A 6,313-nucleotide genomic window follows, 5' to 3' on the forward strand; every position below is an offset into this window, starting at 1 on the left:
AACTTTCTTTTTCATGTGGCATCGTTGTGAGTGTATTAACTCAGTAAGAACATGATCGTCCCTTATTTGGTATATATCTTATGTTGTGTCGTCTTTTTTTTTCTGAATTTTATATGCTAAGAATTGTTAAATACCCGTTAGGATTGAACTAGATATGTTTGCACCAATTCTAAAAAAAAATATGTTTGCACCATTGTTAAAGTTGTGTACCAGGGTTGATTTTCTCCGGCTCGGCCATGTTGGTCGCCACAGCTCAACAGGCAACAAGTGCGTCCACCATGGTAACCGCCAACACCGGTATCTAAGAAGAAACCCTCCCCCGCGGCGGTGAGGCACATGACGAAGTAGTCGGTGCATGCGTGCCTCTACGAGGCCAAACCGGTGGGCTATAGCTTTGTGACGACGTTTTAGTTGTAGCTTGGAAGCTTTCCTCCCTTGCAAAAGAAGCGGAGGTGGTAGACTATATATTATTTTTGGTCATATATAACAAACATTTGTTCATAGATTTCCTAATTGCCGAGTAAAACACTAAATTTTAGGCAACATGTTTCGCAACAACGCGCGGGAAATCATTTAGTAGTAGAAATGAGCGCCTCCGAGAGACTGAGCCGACATATCATCTTGAGATTGGCAAAGTCATCAAAGGCGCCTCGTAGTCGATGGAAACGTCTCCTCCCACTAAACGCGTATTGCCGGAAATCCTGAAATAAATCAAGAAATATATACAACCACGAGGACTTGAACCCTGTTGAGCTAGGGATACCACTGTCCACCAAACCATCCAACTAAATATTGATTCGTAGTCGACCAAGAATATATCAATTTCTTTTACTACCAGGTATAAATACAGATCATAGATCATATGTACTTTTCATTTTAATTATCATGTTATTATTCAAATATTCTTATTGCATACAACCAAAATTCACTAAAATACAAATATTTTTGCAATATAAACATCTCTGCAACTCCTCTTTACTATTTTACTTGTAGAATGCTCGTGCGTTGCCATGAGCTTTTGTAATATGTTGTTGGAATTATATAAACATAATGCATGTTAAATTTCACATGTAGAGAATAGATAACATGGGCACAATCTAAGTAATAACTGAAGTTCACTTAAGTTGTAATGTAAAACGATAAAAAGACAATTTGACGACGTATACTTATAGAGCGACTATCACAAATTAAGATCTACTTGATGCACTTAAGAAATTCTCGCACAATGTCTGAAATGTTGTCTTTAGCTTCATCGCACGATATTTGAGTAAATATAATATTTGTTTTGCCTCAACTCATACCCATCCTGCACAAACAATATATGTAGTTAGCACAAATACTTCACTTCAATGGTCTTAAAATGTATAACAGAGAATATTCTCCATGGAAACCGGATGAACTAATTCTTTACCGTTCCACCAGAGCATAAACTAAAAAAACAAATTTCATGTGCATTGGCACGCGCCAACACATGGATCTATCATGATGCTTTCAACTTCAACACTTTGGTCATCGTGTTATTGCTTCGCTATGTTGTCACCCAGCTCAAAATCCTCCTAGTGTTTTCTATTAATATACCAAATTGGTGTGGTCTATCTGATCATCTCTAATCCATGGACTATGAAATGAATACTCCCTCCATCTCTATTTAAAAGGCCCAACTAAAAAATCTCCTCAAACAAGGCAAATGGTGGAATGATTTTTGCAATTTGCAATACTAACCCAATTGAACAGATGTATTAATTTGCATCAACTACGACATATGCATTTGTGGCCACTAAATGAATGGGAACATTACATGCATTGGTGAGTAATTTTTAATCTTTGCATGCAGAAAATTTAATATGCTCCAGAATCTAAACATAGGATAAAAATAGGGCCTTTAAACTAGAAAAAAAAGATGGGCCCTATAAATCAAAAAAGGAGGGAGTATATCACAAGCTACTTGGCTTCAAATCTACATTGCCACCCACTCGAAATTTGCATATCTTTTCTCCAAGTTCGCCAAATTGCCATAGGCATTCCTATCATCCAATATTTAGATGCATTCGCCATCCACTCCACCCTCAAAGTGTTGACAAATTCAGCGATTTCTCCAAACAATTTGCAGTGTTATAGTTCTCTTATTTTTCTTATTTTAACATTGAGTGAGAGCTGATAGTTATGAACCCTCATACCTCAACATTATAATCACATATACAAAGAGGAATAGCCTAACACTTTTTATTATCCTAATGATTTTCTCTATCACTAATCCTCTTAACACAATCAAATATCACTAATCATCCGGAGGTTGAAGATGCAGTTGACGGCCGTGGATCTATCAGCTCGCGACCTCAGACTTGACCAACTCACACGACACGACCGCCCATTGACCCGCTACCCCCATGCGACCGCATTGTAGGCAGGTTCCGTTTGCCGAAGCTCATACAGTGTTTGGCTCCTCCATTGGTATCTTGCAGTACACAAGGATATGAGTATGATGTTGTCAAAATTCCCACACAAAAAACTTGGTATATTGATATCTCAAGCAAAATGTCAATTATTCTCCCAGTATAGGTTCGGCTCATGACAACGTGATCAGAAAAATGCAAAAGGCTCACATAAATTGTACTGTGGACATGTGAAAGCTACCAAACTACAAAAACCGATTGATGGCTTTCCATGTCTATGGCAAAGATGATAGTTAAATCCAACGAAAGATGTATATAAATGCATCTGCATCAGTCATTGTATTATATTCATGAAATAATATCTTTACGCTACAATGTTTTCAATGATTCATGTCGAACAAATAATTTGGTACAATCCTGTAGCCCATGCGCCACGAGCAAAAGGATGTGCACTCATAAGAAAGATTCTGACATTTTACTCTTCTTTTAAGGAGACATGACAGACGGCTCTGATATTTTTCATCAGTGAAGTTCAGTCCTACCAAAAGTGAATTTGATTGCAAGCAGGGTTGGATGTATTAAAGATAAATAAAACATATCATGCAAGGTTACACATGTTGTGAAATATAGATTGTGCCTCAAAGAGATCTGTCCAACCTTGATTATACCCTGCTAAATAGTCCCTCAATCAACTCTAGTGGTATACATTTAACCAACACTGAAATAGTGGACGGTGCACTCACCTAATTAATGTTTCTTGCAGAATACAATGACACTCGGTTAATTCTTTTGCATGAGTCAACAAGTATATACGACAATGCGTAAATGGGATATCAAGGACTACATTAGATACCCAAGTTTGCACATGACACCAGCAACCAAACTAAGAAATAAATCTCAACTTGTCCTGTTCTGTACGGAGACAACACACACTACACTAAACACCAAATTCTACACTGGGAAAAAACTTTATTTATCATGTACGGGGATGGTAAGAGCTATTTAACCAGAGTTTTCCCGCACCATCCTGCCTATTGAAATCAAGAAGTTGATTTTAAAAAGGTCCATGCAACACCATGTCTAATGGTCTATTGGAAACAACTTAGAAATAGTCTCTCTATGTGAACTATTTTTCTGTTTGGTATCCAAACAAAGCATTTTCATTTTGCCAGTGTATGGGCCTATTATTCACTCACATGGCACTGCAATATGATAAGTTGTTCTTTATTCTATTATTGCATGCTAGATTATTTTCAGTTCAACAATCATCATACTCAAATTTCATATTCTATGGCAAACCATTTAATTTCAAGAAACAAAAGAAGCCTAATTGACACCAATTCTGTTACTATGGGAAGACACAGAAGTAAATGGGAGTAAACTCTAAAATACAAACCATTTTAGCAAACCATGTAATCTAAAAGAATTGGATTAAAACAAGGGCACCTTCATGGGAAAATATACCTATTTATATTATTTGGGTTTCCTATAATGAAAATCCTAGAGCAGGAAACCTAGAAGAACATTAACATAGAGCTAACACTGTCTTAAGTTGAAAAGCACAAATATGTACACGGCATCGCATGACACACCCTCCCTCTCGCTTGCAACATATGAAAAACAATTTATGCTCCCAAATTACTATTGATGCAATCTAATATATGAGATGATTTTATGCCTTCTCGTATTTGTACAATAAAATATTTTTATTTTACGGCCATAAAGAAGCATCATCCGTGCATTTAGTCACGGCCATAAAGAAGCATCATCTGTGCATTTAGTTGGGGAAGTTGCATCAATCTGTAGTGTCTGCTTCCCATGCAAATCAACGCATGCATCAAAATCAGAGGTGCCCAACAAATCTGTGTGCAGTGATGTAAACTTGGATTTCGGGATTACACACACGCTAGCAAATCGAGCAGGACCAGGCCTTAAAAATTATGCAAAATACGAACAAGTCACATTAATATTGGCTATGATGTTGCTTCTCCATGTGAACATAAGAGCATACGAAATTTCTATAAAGAAAAAAGAGCACCATAAACTACAATGGGCAAAAATTGAGAACCATCTTAGGCTCATACCTGAAACCTTCGGTAATATGTAGCTCCTCACGAGCAGAAAGTATATTGACCAACTGCTTATCCTTAATATGACATGGTCACATATTATAGCGGATCTTCTCTAGTTCCTGCAACGATCCCATGTTACAGTTAATAGTTCAAAACCATCTCTTCAGAAAAGTGGAGGATGAGATCTGCGGGAGGCCTACCTTAGCTTTGGCGAGCACTGCGTACGGTGTGTTGCGGCTGCCAATCAAGAACTCGCCGGTCACCGCCTTCGAGGAGCCTCCAGCAACACGTCGACAACTGAAGGACCGAATGTGGAGGAGTGGAATCAAGCAGGGAGATGAGTGCCTTGGTGCAGGGCGGATGACTTGAAAGCATTGGTGGAGAGCGTGACGTCACAACTTCTCGCCTCCTCCACCTCCTCCTTCCCTCCCCGTACTCTCCGCTACCGCAGAGCGGGCACACGTCTCTGTCGGGGCTCGGGGTCGCTCGCCATGGTGGCATAAGGGTGACAGTCATAGGTAGGTGTGCAGCCTGGTGTAGGCAGTTCAATACAGAAACCCTAGTCAACCTCATTCTGAATTGACTACTGAAGAGAGAGGGAGGGAGGGAGGCTCGTGCGGTGCGTGGCAGAATCGGGAATATAAAAAATAGTAAAACCGGTAGGAAGGACAAAAAAATCGGTGGGGTATCCCTTTGATCGATGGGAACAGTGGGTAGCAACCAACATGCTAAGCTTACCAAACCAGCATGCAAATGAAACAATAGGAAAGACTACGAGACAGTTTTTACCTTGATGATCAGTGTGGCCTCTCATGGCTAATAATTAGGTGCCCACCCATGAGTAGAAATCAAACCAGATCCTAGTTGATTACAAAGTCTTTGGTGGCATTTCTTCAAACATGTCACACTCCAGCTGTTTATCTTGTCATCACTTCTAAAAAATAAAACTTATGCATCACTTGTAACATATTTCAAGTGAGGATACCAATCCATGTTGAATAAAACAAGTCACTAAGAACATGTATGAGGCAACACGCAAATGAACACCTACTTAACTGAAGATAAGATAAGTTCTATATCAAGTTTCTTGAAAAAAAAGGAACACATCAATTGAGTTCTCGACAACAACTTTCCCGAGACGGACATGTCGTAGAAAAGAAATCTTGATCCTAGCATTTGGCAATTTGTTCTAGACCAAGCTTCTTTTTCTTTGTGCCACCATGGTCCTAAATGTGCAATCTCAGATAGTGGTGCTGACTATTGACTACTGAGATAATCCTACTTGCCACCATTCATCCTTCTATAAGCTAGTGTTACAGAAATGGGCAAATCATAGCTAACAAAGGGCATACTCATAGTGTAGTGCTCCTTTCTACAACAAAGATTGTACTAAGATCATCGAGGGACTACTACATAAAAGCAAGCTATAGGGTTTTAGCAACATAAAAAGGATCTAAATCATTTCTTCCTTTAGCATAATCATTTCCCAAAATGAAAACAATACCGGAACACATTACGGGTCAGCCAGAAAAATGTATCAACAAACATGATTTTGTTTTGACAGAAAACAACAACATCCAAACCTGCTACATGCCAAGTAAAATCCTCTACACAAATACATCATCTACAAGATGCATGTAAGGATTAGGGATCATACGTGCGGTGATGACAGTCGGAGTGCTTGGAAATCCATGCACAAAAGAAACATCTGCCATGGTAGTGCACAATGTCAACGACAAGGTGGAGGTAAGGATTAGGGATCGCCCATGGAGTGATAACAAACAAACATGTGAATTGACTTTGATAGCTTTGTAAGATGAGCTCACATACCCAGCTTCAGGGTAGATA

The 6,313-nt window shown here is 38.9% G+C and overlaps 1 long non-coding RNA gene across 2 annotated transcripts; it reads right to left on the reverse strand.

Annotated features, from left to right (window-relative positions):
- Positions 1 to 1,037: 1,037 nt before the first annotated feature.
- LOC109761730 (uncharacterized) lies at positions 1,038 to 6,091 on the reverse strand. Of its 2 annotated transcripts, none has more exons than XR_005767916.3 (4): positions 5,255 to 5,982; positions 4,666 to 4,996; positions 4,478 to 4,584; positions 1,038 to 1,306 (listed from the first exon to the last, which is right to left on the reverse strand). It is a non-coding gene; the product is annotated as an uncharacterized lncRNA (long non-coding RNA). The 2 variants fall into 2 exon arrangements; XR_012202474.1 differs by lacking the exon at positions 1,038 to 1,306 and adding an exon at positions 2,089 to 2,455 and having other exon boundaries at positions 5,255 to 6,091.
- Between the last annotated feature and the right edge of the window lie 222 nt (positions 6,092 to 6,313).

This window comes from Aegilops tauschii, chromosome 2 (assembly GCF_002575655.3).
Source record: "Aegilops tauschii subsp. strangulata cultivar AL8/78 chromosome 2, Aet v6.0, whole genome shotgun sequence".
Lineage (NCBI taxonomy): Eukaryota > Viridiplantae > Streptophyta > Magnoliopsida > Poales > Poaceae > Aegilops > Aegilops tauschii.